Genomic DNA, 18542 nt, shown 5'->3' with positions numbered 1-18542 from the left:
TCAGAATGTGGATTATTTGCCCTTAAGAACCATCCCACCACTTCACAACCTGGGCCTGTTACCTGAAAGTTAGTATTGTATACAAGATTCACACCAAGATTATCTTTGAGAACAATCCCCTCCCACAGCCTGCATAGCACCACCATAGTGAAAACTTTCAGGGCAGCTGCAGCCTAATTTCTCTGTGCCCTGAAACCAAAGCATATAGCATTTTCAATAGTAGAGTTTTACCTTCTACTTCCAGTGAGCAATGGAGAGAGATAGGAATAAGCTATATAACTTGTGTGGTTCCTTATAAAATCCTGCTCGAAAACTCATGTGGAGGTATCAGACACCCAGCATGGGTACTGTAGTTTAAGGACTTAGAGCTTCTGGAAACAGAGCCCCTCTCATACCTGCAGGCCCAGCATAGGTCCCTCCACAATGGATTCATCAATTAATCTGACATTCAACAGTGTCTGATGACTAATTGTAGTCCTGGTCCTCAGATCCAGTGAAAGAAAGCCCAAGCCCTTTCAGGAACATAGTGAACTACCTGGAAGTGGCTGCATGTGTTCCACTGTAACTAAACAGTCCTATTTGGTAAGGCTGAGTGTTCAGCCACTAGGAGACGGGACTTCTCTGCACAATGCTTTGGAGATTCTAAGAGTCATTTCTTACCTACTTACCTCGGACTCTGCTGATTTATGCAGCTAGGCATTTATAACAGTACAGAATACCTCCCCCGACAGTTATCAAGCAACTCTGCTAGGTCATTCAGAATAGTGATCATTATATACCCTGCTCGGGAAATTGCAGAGGCTCGATTTTTCAAATGAATATAAAGCCAAAAAAGGAATTTTGACAAATCAGATTCACCAAAGTAGGCCACCCTGACTTGAGCTGTCAATAAGGTGTGAGGGAAGATACTAGGAGATTAACACCCTTTCAGGGTGACCCAGATGTTCTCTTGAAGGTGATAACATGCAATCAGACCCGGGATGGGAACAAAGCTGTGGTTGGGGGGATGGTGAGGAGATTCTAAACTGAGACATTCCTACCTACTTAAAAAAATTATATTAAAAAAAAAAAATCTCAGTCACATTACTTTTGACCTATAGCAGCTACGAAGAAGGAAAACTTCCAGTGAGCACTTTCTCTCTGTTACTTGCTGATATTGATTTTCAGGAATCTGCTGGAGTAAGGGACGCACTGTAGTCAATAAGAGAATGTTGTTATATGTAGTTACTGCCATTGCTTTTAATAGCATTCAATCAGTATACATTTACTTACTTGATACGTTTATTATTTTAATACATGGTATATAAATTCATGCAAATTTAGTTGAGATTTATAGACACATCAATTATCACTGCAGTAAATATATTCATGCATATATATGTTACATAATTGGTAGATCCTAATCAAATACATTGTATAATTCCTGAGAGAAACACATATCACATTTGGAAAAAGTGTGGTAACTACATCATCCATCCTAGCCTTATAATGATCAAGTTCCTCAAAGGTCACAGGAGATTTGAACTAGAATCCAATGCTCAAAGGCCTGGCTTCACACGAACCAGATAAGCAGTGCATTAGTAGGAAGGACTGGCATTTCCAGCCTCTGACTATATGTTCTGGTTACAAGAGGATCTGCTAACTACAACAGAAGCCATGTCACACTTACAGTGTAATGAAGGCAGAGTCTAGTGTGGGACATGTACCTTCCAAATGCTCCTTAATGTCTCTATTAAAACACTTCACTTTGAAATCCTCACCTAAGTGAGTAGAGGCACCTGTTAAATATTAGATGTGCCCTGATTGTATACCTTCCTTTGGGGGAATTGATATCACACACACACACACACACACACACACACACACACACACACACACACACCACTCACACATGCAAAGGTGTGCAGTAGTCATCAAGTAGTCTGTGGACCAAAAGACAATTCTCTGTGGTTTAAAATTACTTTGCCAAATGGACAATGTGGAAGCTAGTAACAAGTGACAAATTAAAAAGTGAATAAGATAAGGAATGGACTTTTATTATAGGGAGAAGAGCGATTTCAAGGTGCTAGCATGGAGTGGGGATGACACCCACCGGATTCCAGACACACTAGCTCCCTGAACACATGTGATTCAGGCCATCTCCCAGAGACCCAGTGTCCTTGGCAGGACATTGACAGGTTAGACCATGTTAATCATAAGAAGCCTTAAACCTTCTTAGTCTATCACTCGAGAAAGAAGACAGTACATGAATAGAGGAACTGGGGCTCACTGGAGTATCGTTTGTCCATATAGACACTTGTAGCTAAAGAATTAAAATGTTAATTATAATTAGGAATTATGCTAGAATAGTAAAGCAATGATAACAAGTTAACTCTAGGGTCCAAGACCACATTAGCCCCCAACTCTGGTTAGGTCTTCAGCATCAGTCATGATTTCCCTCTTCTTGAGCAGGTCTAAAGTTCAAAATAGAAAGCTGTTGGTTACCACCAAGATATGTGTGCCACTACTGAATCCTTGGGGATATCACGCCACGCTGGTCATTGCTATGGTTCCTAGACATCACAGCTGGGTAGGATTATTGGTTATTTCTCTTTGTTGGCAGCTTTTATAATCACCATGAAAGCCAGTCCTCAGAGACTGAGATTTCAGTTCAGGTCCAGCTCAGCTCTTGAACCCTGGGTTTATACTGCATGCTGTCTTCAGTAATAGGGGCTTCTCTTCAACCTTGAGAGGTGAACAAAGGCAACAGCAGTAGCTTACTTTACTTGGGGTGTCTCTCATGCTTACATATGTATTTATATATAACATATAAAATAATTAGATTATAATATATAAAATAAGAGACTAGGGACTTGAGAGACATGGGGAATTTATGGAAGGTGTGGGAGGAAGGAGAAGGAAGAAGGAAATAATGTAAGCACATTTTAAATTATTTTTAGGAATGTAATTTTACACATTTAAGTATACATCAGAAAAATAGAAAATAATGTCAATCATTTTTTTCCTAAATAAAATTTCAATAACCAGTACATTGTAGTATCTATTTTTTTGGAACATAACCCATATAAACATATAAGCACATATAGCTATCTATATTCATCCATATAAAATTATATACTAAAACAGGGTGTTGCCAAGTGATCTAAAATTTAGGTAATATATCTCAGTTCTATAGTGTGTGGCACAGTGGGTAAGGGCTGTTAATTAACAGTCATGTACCAGTAGGCCAGTACCTATCAGTGCATGTTACTCTCGCCTGTAAACTTTCTGTTTCTAAGGTAGTGGTGTCCAGTGGACAGGGTATGTTAACGATGCTGCCATAGTAAGTTTTGACTATGAACTTCCCTGTAGCTGAGGTCAACTCCAAAACACGCTTCTGGGACAGTCTCCACAGGCATTTCCAGGAAAGGTCAACTGATAGTGAAACCCTACTCCGGAGTGGGAAGAACCTTCCAACGTAGCCCAGAGATGAACCCCAAGGAAAACAGCCTGCTGCCTTTTCCCACTAGTTCTTTGCTAGTCAGTGCATTACTTCGTTGCTGCCCCAACAAACCCAGTCCTTTTTATCTTTCAAACACTCAACTGAATACCAGCAACCCTCTAGGCCTCCAGGAGCTCAGGACGGAAGTGGGGCTATTGCAGCATGAGAGGCTGTCATGTTCTGAGCCCCTCCAGTCACCCTCCAGTCGGGCATGGTCACCATCGGATTGCCCAGCTCACATCATGTAGCACCATCAAATGTTTTTTACTATATATTCTCTATATATATACATGCTATTGGCTCTATACCACTAGAGAACCCTGACCACTGTAGACTCACACTATAGCAGTCTTGATCATCATATAATCATATGACAACAAACCAAACACTCAGAAGTTCAAAGCCCTGATAGGTACATGTTAAGATGAGCTCACACAATGACTAGAGATGCTGTCTCTCATGGGACATCCTGGAATTCACTGGGGACTAGGGAAGACTGTAGTCTCATAGGAGAGGCACCTGCTTTGAAACACCACAGGTAAGGCAGTTTGTTATAATGCTTTCTTTAGAGAGCACAGTAAAGCAGCTGGGATGGCACAGCCTACTCTGGGCAGCTGATAACAATCTCAGGCTCTCCATATGCTCCCCAGCATCTAGAAATGGCAGGCTAGCATTTCCCTCCTGCTGGTGCTGGTGAGCTCCCTGCAACTGTTCCTACGTGCTCTCTGCTCCATCTCTCAAAGCCTTTGTCCCTCTCCTACCAAAGGCTGAGACATATTCTCAAGGCTCAAAGGATTAGCAACCTGTTTGGTGGCCTTCAGGCACTCTGAAGTGTCAGCAGCTGTCCTTGCTCTGGGGACTGGATGGGAGCCTGGCAGCAGGAGGGGCAGAAGGCAGAGGCAGCAGGCAGAGGGAGGCTAGGCGTAGGAGTGTGCAGGCACACTCAGCAGAGAGAAGAGGGTCAGAGAAAGAAAGCAAACTACGAGAAGGGGCTGGGCACTAAGAGAAAGAAAAAGCAACCAAGCCTAAAGAAATCATTGCAGAGAGCTGAAGAGAAGATCTGTGTGTGTTGTGGTGCGTGCGTGTGTGTATGGTAAATGTGTGTTTGCCCATGTGGGCGCCCTTTAATCCTTTGATATGAAAAGAGAAAGAAGAGTAAAGGGAGGCTAGGGAGTCACCAGAAGCTGAACTGTTCACTGTTAACAGAGAAAGGAAAACTGTCTTTCCTTTTATTTTCTTTCCCTATCACCTATTTCTCTCTGCTTCTCCTGAGCTAGAGATGAAGAAACCCAAGGGAAACAAGCCACTGCCTTTTCCTGCCTTAGGTCTTTGCTAGTAAGTGCATCCTCGCTGTTGCTGTTGCCGCAGCTGCTGCCATCTCTCCCTACCATCAAAATCCAGTCCTTTCTTTTCTCTTCTTCCTTTCTGCCCAGTCAAGATGACCCTGACAAAAGCTAGGAGGGTAGGAGGATGGTTTTCAGGACAGGAAACTAGATGAAAAGGGGAACGATCCCAACTTGGACTGAAAATACAAACAGTGCCTCATGGGTCCTTGTGCTGGTCTTCAAAAGGATGACTGCAGACTGAAAGTTGGACTGAACTGTAAATCCATCATCTTCTTCTGCCATCCTAGTCTTTGTGACTCTTCTGTGTCCAGCATCTTTGGGTGTTATGGGACATCTTTTATAACTGTCCTCCTCTGGTGCCCACCTCACTCACTGCATCTACTGATTAATTTTGGGCCCTCATCAATTCTCTTTCTCTCTGACTGGCATCCATCTTCAAAAGTCTGGTAAGCTCATTCATTTACAACAGTCGCAGGTGAACCCATTCATTCACAACAGTCAGGTAAACCCATTCATTCACTTCTTCAGGAGGAAGCACACTTTCCTGACATCTCTCCAGTGCCTTCCTTCTCCCCATTCCTGTGCTCTCTTAGTGGTTCTTTCAGCTTTTGTCCTATTATTAAGGGGTGGGGCTAAGCTTTTACCATGAACAATATAAGAACATCATCATTATCATCATCATCATCATCATCATCATTATTATATTTATTTTTTTACACTCCATATTTTATTCTACCCAACCCCATCCACCCTCCTATTGCTCCACATCCCATGAGATTCCCCACCATGCCACAGAGCCACCTGTTCCACTATGTTCATAGCGGCCTTATTTGTGATAGCCAGAAGCTGGAAACGACCTAGATGTCCCAGGACAGAAGAATGGATACAGAAAATGTGGTCCATTTCCACAATGAAATACTACTCAGCTATTAAGAAAGAGGACATCCTGAGTTTTGCAGGCAAATGAATGGAACTAGAAGATATCATCCTGAGTGAGGTAACTCAGAACCAATAAGAACAATCTTAAAAATTCCCATGATAAGCTTTGCATCTCAAAGATGGTGGAGCACGGGGCTACAACTTTCTTTTCAGGATGATTATTTTATCATTGAGTAAATTGTTAAGAGACTTCATCATCTTTTTTTTTTTTTCATTAGGTGTATGTGAGTGTAGCCATGTGTGGGTATGTACATGTGAGTACCAGAGGAGGCCATAAAAGGGAGGTTGGTCCCCTGGAGCTATATTTAGGTAGGAATGAGTTACCTTGTAAGGGTGCTGGGGACTGAACTCTGGTCCTCTAACAATTGAGAAATGTTCCAGTCCCCTTAAGGAAATGTATAAGTTCTAAGGCCTGTGTAATTCAATGAGATTCCACAAGTGAAGATGTAACATCCAAAGGAGGGTGGGGGAAGGGTCCTGGGGCTTGGATTGATACAGGAGAAAATAATTTAAAAGTAGGGATATTCCCCTTTTTAAATTCTGCAACACTAACAAAACATCGAAGATTTATCAGAAATGGTCCAGATTCAAGAGGAGACTGCTGCTGATCCCCCCGTGTACATGAAGTTGAAAATTAAAGCAAGCTAGCCTTGGGCCAAAATAAAAGCCTTGCTTCTATCAGGCACAGAGAAGAGATCTTTGAAACAAAAGTTGTTGTAGTCTGAGGTCATCTCAGAAACTGTAAGAGTTCTCTCGTTCTCCAACGTGAAAGCTCCCTGAAATTTCCAGTATTCTATCTGGATATCTGTGCCTCTGGTTCCCTAAACAAGCCTGTCTGCTTCCCTGTACATTTCCACTCTGTCAAGTAGTTGGGTTGAGACATTCTGAGTTTGTCACACTGAAATCCCAACCTCTAAGTAATTATCATTTTGCAAAGCCTGAGTTAGAGTCATGGCATTTGTTGCCCTCACAGCCCTGCCTTGCCTTCAATAGACAGTTTGGGACATCCCACTTAGAATTCACTCTTCTTCTGGATTTCTTGCCACAGAAACCACAAATTTTGTAGAGTAAGAACTATTCCTTTAGCTCCAAAGAATGTTTGAGTGTATTTTATTTGTGTATAAGTTCCCAAAAATTTGAACACAATAATTAATGAATGTAAAATGAAGGACCCAGAAGTTCCCCTTCTTTGAGAAATTGCCTTGCAAACATGCTGGTATTTATTGTGTATTCCTTTCACCATTAGAAGTTAAGATCCACATAAATACCCATCAAGAGAGGAATGGTGAAATAAATATGTGCTTCTGATTGTATGGGACTGCAGTTATAGACAGTTGTGAGCTGCTATACGGACGCTGGGAATTGAACCCAGGATCTCTGGAAGAGCAGCCAGTGATCTTAACTATTGAGCCGTGCACATGCAGTATGCTCACATTTTTAAAAACAAATACATCAACACTTCATTGAGCACTTTAATAGATCTTTGTCTATGGATTAGGATGTCTGAAAGTTAATATGGTACACTCTCAGTGTTCCCATGGGCGACTGTAGGAAGGGTTGGAGCAGATACAAGGGGAGTTTTTACCTTATTCTCTGTTTCTCTGTATCATTATTCTTTACATGGATGTCTATATTTTTATAGTTAACCATTAGGGAAAAATAACTATTTCCTGGATGAATGAATAAAATTTCAATGAATGAAGTCAACATAGTTAAGTTTCTAGTTTTACATGCCTAGTCTAGTTATGAAGACATGCTGATAAAATCACGTATACCTTAAGGAAAAGAAGGACTCATTACAAAGAAAGGAGGGCATTTGCTGAGAATCCATTCAGGGGCAGGCGAATTACCCCATCCTACGAGTCTGCAGACCAAACTCCTCATTTATTTACTAACTTAACTAGATGTGTGACTAAACTTCCCTCTAGATTAGGCAAACCAAAGGGTTCTCAAGGTTACTCTGTATTTTATGATGTGGGAGAAAAATAGAAAATGGTGTGTGTGTGTGTGTGTGAGAGAGAGAGAGAGACAGAGAGAGAGAGAGACAGAGAGACAGAGACAGAGAGAGAGAGAGAGAGAGAGAGAGAGGCGGGATATGAGCATGAGGGTCAGCAAATGGCCAAAGCATTAAAGATATCCATAGTACTGACATTGGAAGACAGGCTGTTAACAGAATCCGACAGCAAATAAAAGGAGCACTTACGAGGTTTGCGTTCACTTCAGGCTTTGCCGTGTGATAGAAATTTTGGCTTTCATCTACATTCAACCTTAGAGAACATCCCATAAGACAGGAGAACATTGTTTATAGCATGGCATTTCAAATATCCATATGATAGGCCGTTTGGAATCGATTAAAACTCTGCTCTCTGTCAGCAAGCCTTCTCCGAGCCATATTGCATCCATATGCAACCAGGGACCATTTGATTGTCCAGTTGTTTTCCAATGGAGGTAAAAAGAAAAAAAATGCTCAATTTAGTACAAAGATCCTCCTTAGTAATCTTTTTGCAATGAATTTTCTAGATTGAAAAACAAATAAGATACATAGTCATGTGTCCATCATCCATGTTGTAAGTCAACCTCGATTAATGCCACAATAGAATAAGCCAGAATCTCAACATGAAATGAATGAATCCCTGTGTCAGGACCCCATTAGTCTAGGAACGTTCCTTCAGCTCTGCTGCAGGTCTGTGACCATCAGAGATGCTTAGGTTGTCAGTGAGTAGAACTTCATTTTTATTTTCTACCTTCAATTTTAAAAATAATGATACAGCAATTTCTCAGTATCTCAACCTCCCATTAAGTGCAAAAAAGAAAGAAAGAAAGAGAGAAAGAAAGAAAGAAAGAAAGAAAGAATCAAACAAACAAACAAACAAACAATGGTTTCTTTTGTCCCTTTGACATTGGTTGGAGTTATTATTGATCCTGATACAGGATCCTAATTAAGTCTTGAAAGAGATGAGTTCATTTTTCAGCCATCTTCAAGACCTAGAACTGGAAAATGAACAGACACAATGCTCCCCGTCACCTGCCTGTAGCACTTTGTCCTATGTGTTTGGGTTTTGAGATAAGATGTACCTGAGGTTGGCCTCAAACTTGCTACTTAAAAGCTAAGTTTGGCTTTGAGCTAGTACCAATCCTCCTACCTTACCCTCTGGAGTACTGGGATTCTAAGCATGCACGACTGTGGCCAGTTCCCACTCTCGGATTTCCGGTGTTCTTTACAACCTACAAAAGAAAGTGCTGTGTGCTGGGGTCCACGTTGGGAACACGGAGGAAAGAAAGGGGTTGGGTGGGCAGTATGAGGATGAGGGCTGGCCACCAGACTAAGAATCCAGTGTCAGACATGAGAGAGAATGACTGGAGCTGAGCCAAACAAAACTGAAGGTGGGAACTCTTGCATCCCATAGACTCTGCCCTCTTCCACTCTGATGATATTTCCCAGACACTTTCCTTCTTCCCCTCAACTGACCAGGAGCTCTGCTTTCCCACTCACAGAGCTTAAACTGAACAGGTAAGCTTCACCACAGCATCACTTGGCAACCAAGTCTCCTCTTCCTGCTCTCTGTGAATATACCTACCCTATACAGACCCCTCTCATCTGAGGGTACTAAAAGAGCTAACTGAAGTGCATGCACTCAACATCAGCTCCAGGAGGGAATGCTACAGGTATACAGAACTCTCAACATTCTTGCCTGGAACAGGCCTTATCAACCAAATCTCTCATTCTCTGGAACTCTGACAATATTGAAACCCCTGACACTAAAGTCCAGGCAAGCATTTCCAGTAGATAACAGAGAACTTGACAGTTCCAAACTTGACAATTCCAAACTGTTATCAGCACCTTATTCCCTAAATACAAACATTCCTAGATAGATAAATAGAGAATATATTATATTCTATAATATTTTATATGTGTTATATATGTACATGAATATATACTATTTTACATATATAACATTATATATAAAGATATATATTTGTGCATATAGATAATCAAATTTTATCTTATTTTGTTTTATTCATTCTAAACTTTAGGAAACTCTTGATTTCCATATGCAGTAAATTTACACTCTTCTCATATAGGACCATGGTTCTATGATACATAAGGTAAAGAATTGATTAAATAACACACACACACACACACACACACACACAGAGAGAGAGAGAGAGAGAGAGAGAGAGAGAGAGAGAGAGAGAGAGGGAGAGGGAGAGGGAGAGGGAGAGGGAGAGAGAGAGAGAGAGAGAGAGAGAGAGAGATGACCTGTACTATGTGACCTGTGATAAACAAGCCAATTGACCCTGCTACTATAAATGTATCATCTTGTTATAATAAGTTACATTGTAACTACTTCCCCCATCACTGCAGCAACAAGAACACATCAACACTGAATCAAAGTGCCCTCATAGTATTCAGCTCAATGTAATTCACTGTTGAGGTTTTTGAAAACTTGCTACAAAGTCACAACTACTCTGTCTCTCACGTGTGATTTCAGCACATTTTTCAAAAAATTTCCGCATCCTTCCCATCCAAATTTCTGAACTTTCTCTCAAAAAAGAACTCTGAAATTTGAAGTTTCTCTATTAATTACAAACCTACATGATATAATTTAAACAGCAGAACCACGTTAGCTTGACTGCTTTCAGCCAGTGGAACCCTGCTCAGGTTCAAACCCTTTGCAGCTCTGACATTATAATATTGTATTTATTTTCTAGAAACTAAATTTATTGCCAGAATGTCAAGGTTATGGGATTTACAAAAAAAAAAAAAAAAAAAAAAAAAAAAAAAAAAAAACGACTAACGACTATCTCTGGACCCTATGGATCCACTAATAAAATCTAATTCCTGGTAGCATTTATTAGGAAAACATAATACGATAAAATTTCAAGTTCAATAGTTGTTCTATTCAGTAAGAGTTGAACCCTAGTGTCTCTGAAACATTTTGAGCAAATGGAACTTAATGCTTAAGATTTAAAACTATGGGTCTCTTTTTGCCTTCTTCCTTCCTTCCCCCTCCCACCCCTCTGCAACACCCCTCCCTCTCTCCCTGGAAATGTTTTTGGAAGAGGGACTAGGGAATTTACTCAGTGGATAAGAACATTTGTTCTTTTGAGTACAGGGATCTGAGTCCTCTGAACTCACAAAGAAGGGAATAACTGAGCATGCTTGTAACCCCAGTATCGATGAGAAGAACCTAGCAGAACCATGGGGTTCACTGACCAACTGCAGGCTCAGTGAGAACAACATCTATGGATAAGGCAGGAAGCAATAGAGAGAGAGAAAGTTCTCCTCTCACATCCACAAGCATATTCTCACACAAACGTACTGTGCGCTCGTGCGCGCGCACACACACACACACACACACACACACACACACACACACAGCCCACGTACACACATACAACAAAATACTTTTGGACCAGTGCAGAATTGGATTCTTAACACACCCGGAATGGTACTAATTTTTAAGTACACATCATTTCTCCAAAGAGCCAATTTTGTGGGTTGATAGACAAAGACCACCCCTCCCTCCCAGTGAAATCAAGTAGTGAGCCAGCAGTGTTCAGAGCTTGTTACCACAGCACAAGCTCTAGCACCTGGATCTAGCAGAGATCAAAAGCAGGCAGAGAAGGAGAATCACTTTCATGTCAGAGCAGAGGTGGAGGTTTCCGGGGTACCCTGATTGCAGGCGGGTGACTTGGGGGAACTGCAGGCAGTAAACCTGCAGAGATGGAATTGTAAGGGCAGATTTGATTTTCTCCATTAGTCTTCAACTGGAAAGCAGAGATAAACATCCGGGAACCTTCTCACTTATTGATCAAAGCTGGGTCAGTCAGGCCACACCGCCAGGTTTCCTGGTCCATGCTTCAGGGGAGAGTTCTGCGTTTATGTATGATCTGACTCTCCTCTGTATACACTCTTAACTCATAGTTCCTGGAAAGTCTCACTTAAATCTGGCAGCGGTAAAATGTCCAAGCTGTTCTAAAAATAGCAGCACCACCCAATCTGCTAGTACAGCATTTCTTCCTCGTGATAACAAAGTAAAATCGTCTCTGTGTATGTTATTTTAAAGAAGAAAATACTCAAAAAAAAAAAAGGACAATATCTAAATGTCCCATCGTGTTTAATGGTAGCCGCGGGCACAATTTGAAACATATATGTATATTTGTACTGCTCTTCTTAGACACAAAGTTCACAGAACCACAGTTGAACTGGGCATGACAATTTGCGTACTACTCATAAACCAACATTCATGCCTAGCCTCTGCCAGCCCCATCACCTCAATGGACGTATTATTCTAATAAGCAAATGTTACTCTGTTTTCACTTTGTTAAAAATTATGGCTGTGAGTGTTCTTGCATGTAGCCCTTGAATCACGAGAGCCTCCAGAAAGCAAAGAGGAGGAGGAACCACAAGAGGAAGTAGACATGTAGGGTGAGACCCAAGGTTGATGATGGGGGTTCTTTGCTTGCTTCTCTTCATTAGACAGCTTTTTGGTGCTCAGAAACATGCCCAGGAAGGTTGATTTATAAGAAAACACAAGGTGGGACTCATGGCTCCAGCTGCATATGTAGCAGAGGATGGCCTAGTCGGTCATCAATGGGAGGAGAGGCTCTTGGTCCTGTGAAGGATCTCTGCCCCAGTGTAGGGGAATGCCAGGGCCAGGAAGCAGGAGAGGGTGGGTTGGGGAGCAGGGGGAGTGGGGAGGGGATAAGGGATTTTTGGAGGAAAAACTAGGAAAGGAGATAACATTTGAAATGTAAATAAAGAAAATATCTAATAAATCTATATAAGTATGAAAAAAAATAAAATATAAAAATTGAATAATTAAAAAAAAGGTGGGGGAGAACTCAACTTGGCTCATGGTTTCAGACTTCAGTTCGTTCTTGGTTGGCCTCACGGCGTGTGGGACTGTAGTGAGGGGAGAGGCCTAAGACAAAGGATGATGTTATGGTAGGGAGCATGAGTAGAATAAAGCTGCTTGATTTGTGCTGGACAGGAACAAGGAGGAAGAATGAGAAGAGGAGGAACAGGAGAAGGAACAAGAGCAGGAGGAAGAGATGCAGGCAGCAACATCACCTGCTAGGGCATGTCGACAAGAACCCAACTTCCATCCAAAGAAATTGCACTTTTTATAAGTTCCATCCCCTCCCAGTGGCGCCACCTACTGGCAAGCAAAGCATACAGACCTTTTGGAGATGTTCCAGAAACAAACTGAAACTATTCCCACATGAACCCCTCTATCCCCTGACTTTCTTCCCTCGGTTTCTGTTTCCTCCTCTGCCCGAGGCTGTCAACAATGGTCTGCAATTCTGCCTAACCCACTTTTCCTGTGATCTTGCCAGGTAAGAAACTCAAGAACCCTCTTCAATAATAACATCACTGGAGCCAGCAAGGCCCTTCTGCCCAGGAGGCCTAGACATCCTGGCAGAGGGTGTGTTGACTGCATTCACGCTGTCTGGCTTCAGCTGACAGTGCCCAGATGTTCAGTTTCCAGACCTCTCCAAGGTCGTCTTCATCTTCTTCTGAAGGTGCAGGGATGCAGCCTTCCTGTGACCTCAGGGTGATACCAGTCACTCTAGAAAAGAAAGATCAAAGAAATAGATGAAATCCTACCTTGTATATAAATATCTGTCTAGGAATGATGCTGTAAGTTTGTGTTATTTCTTGTAAATCCAAACACTTTAGCCAAATCATAAAAATCTGTGTGAAACACAAGGTTACACAAACAGAAAGGAATTCTACTAAAATGGTAGGAAAGAAAGAACAGTTAAAAAGTGGAAACCTGGGGCCATAACTCAATGAGTAAGGTGATTGCCAAACACACATAATGGCCCAAGTCCAGTCCTCAGAACCAATGTTAAAAGTCCGGGCATGATGGAGTGTGCTTGTAATCCCAGCACTGTAGAGGTAGAAACAGGAGGGTTCCTGGGGATATCTTGATACCTTGCCAGCTGAGCTAATCAAAGTAGCAAGCTCCAGGCAAATGGAAGACCCTGTTGAGAAATACAAGATTCATGGCATCCTGAGTGACAACCCCCAGAGTTGACCCCTGTGCATCCTCACAAAAGTGTGCACATACCCCCCTCCCAAACAAAAGTGTATACGAATGCACACATGCAAAAGAAAATAAACACATGGACATGGACGCAGATGGAGGTTCTAAGATTTATATAATTTGAGGGTGGCCTTCTAAGGGAGCGAATGCATATACTATTAGTACACTCCATACTGTTTACGAGATGGATCCTTGCATAGCAGAGTGGCCTGATCAATCTAGCTGTTCTATCTCCCATGTGGCTTTATACAGCCCCATTTTAGGGTGGCTCCCAGAGCTGCTGATGGCAGTGAGGAGTGGGATTTACACTTAAACAAATTCTTGTGCTACTTAGATGCTGGTCCACAATGACCACAGGGATACTTTGAGAACCGCTGACTTACATAATTGATGCAGGGGAGTCTTTAAGGCAAAGCACACTAGATACTTTTCCACATTAAAATAAGTAATAAACTTATTTACTAACTAACATTTTCCAAAAAATACAGGCCAGGTCAAGGACCCCTCACAGGACCAGAGAGGACCTGGGAAGTGAAGGACTCTGGGATCCAAGCTCTCTTGACCCATACCAGAGGGCACCTTCCTTACTGCAGGCCAGCCCCTAAGGAGGTAAAATTTATAAAAGAAGAGATTTTACCAATTTTTTGCCAACTAATACACCTTTTTCTAGTAAATCCCTGAAGCAAGAGGATTATAAATTTGAATCCCACCTAGACTCATAAGATCTTCTCTCAAAATAAATTTTCTTCACCTAGCATTTTAACTGTTAACTGTTTTCATTGCTCCCAGAAGAAAGTAAGCAAGGTTCATGAATGATTCCTAGGAAGCTAAATTAAAGAATTCAAATTGGCTTTGACAGGTCCTATACAATCTTGGTCAAATGACTACATTCACTGTGCACCCCATTCATTTTGAGTGGAGATAGTAAGAGAATGTCTTCAAAAGTGCACTTGGGAGGACTCAGCTATGGCTGGCTACCACCACCAGCAGCAGCAGCAGCAACAGTAGTAGCAGAAACAGCAGGAAGCTTATGACATATATCCTGGAAGGAGATCTTTTGGATTAAAGAAAACTTGCTCAACCTTTTCCCCACAGTGCAAGTGCACACAAGTGAAACACAAGTGCACACAAGTGCACACAAGTGAAAGATTCTTGCCCTTTATTGGGGTCCTTATCTAGCAGAAGAGATAATGAGAGCATTGACCTCAGAGTTATTTAAGGATTAAATAAGATGATGCATATGATGCACACAGGCATCTCTAATGTCTCTCTTCCGTGCGGTAAAGTCCCACAGATTCCACTGTTTCTACTGCCACCACCACCAGTGGTTCCTCATGGTAATCTGCATTGACTCAGGGACCCAGAAACACCAAGCTGCTCTTCGTTTTTCCCTCCCATGGCTGGGCACATGTTAAGGAACTCTGCATATTTTTTTCTGAGTTGCAAACAGAACTGAATTGAATGTTCTATTAGCCAAAGTTCCTTAGAGGTACAGAGCTGGCAGAAAATATATATATATGATTTGTTATATTGGTTTATACAATGACCTGGGTAGTCCAATGGTAGCTGTCTGTACTGTGAAGAGGTTGAGAAACCAGTAGCTGCTCAAAACTAGATATCTCAGTGGTCCCAATATGTCACCAAAGACCTGGAGGATGATTTTCATTCACTTGATACCAGTGAATGAAAATACTTCAACAGAAATCAAGATCTTATTAATCTGATGGGGTAGAGTTGGGAGGGGCTGTCTGTTCCTGAGAAATTAGTCACCTCTCCATATCAAGGCTGGGCAAGTGCTACACCTACTCAGACCTTTTAAAGAGCTTTTTGGTTTTATTAAAGTTGTAGGTTCTTAATCTAGAAAGTTTCAAAAAGTAAACCTAACAGACATGGGAGGAGAAGAAGGATCTAGTGGCTTTTGTTACCATCTCAGGAGCTACACAGTAGCTGGGAGCAGATTTCTGAGGCTACCTGAAAGACTGTAGCAATTGCTGGTTACACTGTGACAGATCATGCAGAAAAGTGCTGCAGCTGTAAAACACAAAACAATCAGGGACAGAGCAAGAACCTGGCTCCATAGCTTGGCACCACTAGCAGGGCAATTGACACTGCTTCACCTTTTCCCATTCTGTCTAACACCTTTGGAGGAAGAACTGAGAAGAAGCCAGTACCTAGCTTGTTTCTTGGGTAACCAGGACCTAATCAAATGCCATGGGGCTATATCCCACTATGAGATTCTAGAAAACATCACTGTGAAGAAATGGAACAAATGACTCCAAATTACAACAGTGTGACGCAGGTATTTATCACAGCATGGGCAGGTGTATAAATAAAGTATTTTGGGCACCCAATGAAATGCCAGTAGCCTTGAAAAGGATGGTGACTTTGACAAATGCAACAACATGAGGGCACTAAGGTAAATCAAATAAGCCAGTCACCACAAGAAAACAAATACTGTAAGGAATTCTCCTGCATGAGGTTATCCTACTACCCTGAGAATTAACGCAGACCCACAAGTGAACAGTCATCCCTAAATAGGATGTCTTCATCAGCCCTTCCCTTCAGTGCTCAGAGACCTATGTGGAAGAGGATGCCAAACGATTGTAAGAACCAGAGGTTGTGGATGACTCTAAGAGAACAGTGACTTTGAGACACAACAGGACTGATGCACATAGGAACACACAGTGACAACTACAGCACACATGAGATCTGCACAGGTTTAGACCAGATGGGTCTCCAGTATTGAGATGGGGAAATGGACATGAGGTTCAGGCCCTAACCAGGAATCTATCTGCAGGCAAGGTAAAGATCATTTTCCTCTTATGGAGTCCTGCGAGGCAGAGGTGGTTACCTTTGGGACAGGCCTCTTGCCCAGGAGTAGCTACCAACACAAAATGAAGTCAGTGGAAGTTTTGTATACTTTCTGTCTCATTTTTAGTTCTTTGAGCATCTTGGGTCTTATTGGTCTTTTGCTTATTTATTTTGATTTCTGATTTTTGCAGGTTTCGTGTATGTGGGGGGGTGTCATTTTGTTTGTGTTTGTTAGAAAAGAACATGCAGTTGGATGAGGAAGGAGGCAAGAGGTGGGGAGGATCTGGAAGTAATTTGAAGAAGGGCAAAATATAACCAAAATATATTATATGGGTTTTTTAAATAGAAAATGACAGAGATGTTAAGTTCTATATCACTCTTACCACAATGAATCTTTTAAAAGTACAAACTAAAGTTCATTACAAGATATTATCAAGTTAAAGCATTTGTTTCTACCTACACACTCTCCAAAATACCATGAGTTACATTTTATACAAATTCATAGTATAAGAAAAGACAAAACATATTAACATTCTTTATGTATTCATTGACAGTTTCCTACATGTATCTACTATATCTTTATCATACCCACCTCCCATTTTCCCTGGATTCCACCCAATATGTCTCCTTCACATTCCAAGTCCTTTTATTGCTTTTAAATATAATTTATTGAATGAAATGAGCATTGCTCGTTTTGACATGGCTAGAGACCCGTCCACCATATCATGGGTGTAGGGTAACACACTGGAGTATGACTGTAAGGCCATCCATTGCAATATGAGTACAGAGCCATCTACCAGAGCATGAACATGGCACCATACCCCAGAGCATGAGCAACTGAGTACTGGTCATGTAGCCAAAGAAGCACTGCCATCCCTCTCACACAGAAGCCATCACATGCCATTGGCTCCTTATCCAGGGGTAGGAGAGCACCTGAGCTCCTCCTAATTCATGATGGGATGCTAACTGGCTTGATCCTCTGCAGATCCATGGCAGCACAACTGCAGCTATGGGTTAATCAGCACAGTGGCCACACCAGGAAAACAGCATCTCAGAGAACTCTTCTCTAGCTCTTACATTCTTTCCACCCCTCTTTCCTCATTGTCACCTCAGCTTTGATAGAGGAGAGAGGCTGAGAGAGATGTCCCATTTAGGAATGAATTCTTATCATCTCTTCTTCTCAGGACTTTCATCATTTACAAGTCTCTGCATTGACCACTGCCCACTGGGGAAAATAAAGCTCTAACCAACGTTGAGAGCAACACTCATCTATGGACAAAACATACATATTTAGAAGGAAGTTTGATATATTCATTTAGCAACACAATGTTAGGCTCCCAATGAGGGCCTTGAACCCTCTAAAGCCATGGGCTTTAGACCAGTTTATAGCACCAGAAATAAATTACCACCTGTGGAACAGGACTCATATACAACCAGAAAACGTACAATCATGTAAACGTACCAGTGGACACATCTTGCCTAGCAGGTCACTATTGTGCCATGAAGGATCCTTCACTGAGTAACTCCAACGTTTCCCCTCCCCTGCATCTTGCATGGCCCTGTATACCCTGGTCATCAGAGAGGAAATTTCCAGGTCAGCTCCAGCTTAGTTCCTCTATTTTCTGCAGCCACTATGTGTAGTGGAAGAAGAAAAAAATTAATGCTGAATTATGAAAAGAATTTATATATGAATTTGATGCTTAAGCAGGTATATCATTTAGAGCTCAAAGGCCTGGTTATTTGCAACTTGATAACAAGATGCACAGAAGTTTTAACTGATAAACGTAACATAAAATCCATAACATTATTTTTAAAAAACATAACTTCTAAAGTTCCACACTACTGTAGTCTCAACATTTAATCTAATATATGGTGGCAACTTGTGCTCAAACCGGAACACAATATCAC

General features: G+C 41.6%; 1 long non-coding RNA gene across 3 annotated transcripts in view; it reads left to right on the top strand.

Moving 5' to 3' along the window:
• Positions 1-14364, top strand: part of Gm34664 — a 73887-nt gene extending 59523 nt beyond the window's left edge. For 2 of the 3 annotated variants that reach the window (XR_882190.1, XR_882194.1), the window contains one exon: positions 12765-13392. This is a non-coding gene — a long non-coding RNA (predicted gene, 34664). Of the gene's footprint in view, positions 1-12764; positions 13393-14311 lie in introns of those variants that run through there. The other variant, XR_882192.1, reaches the window with a different exon arrangement.
• The last annotated feature ends 4178 nt before the right edge of the window (positions 14365-18542 follow it).

Source organism: Mus musculus, chromosome 7 (genome assembly GCF_000001635.26).
Source record: "Mus musculus strain C57BL/6J chromosome 7, GRCm38.p6 C57BL/6J".
NCBI lineage: Eukaryota > Metazoa > Chordata > Mammalia > Rodentia > Muridae > Mus > Mus musculus.
This window is presented reverse-complemented; position numbering and strand designations above follow the sequence as displayed.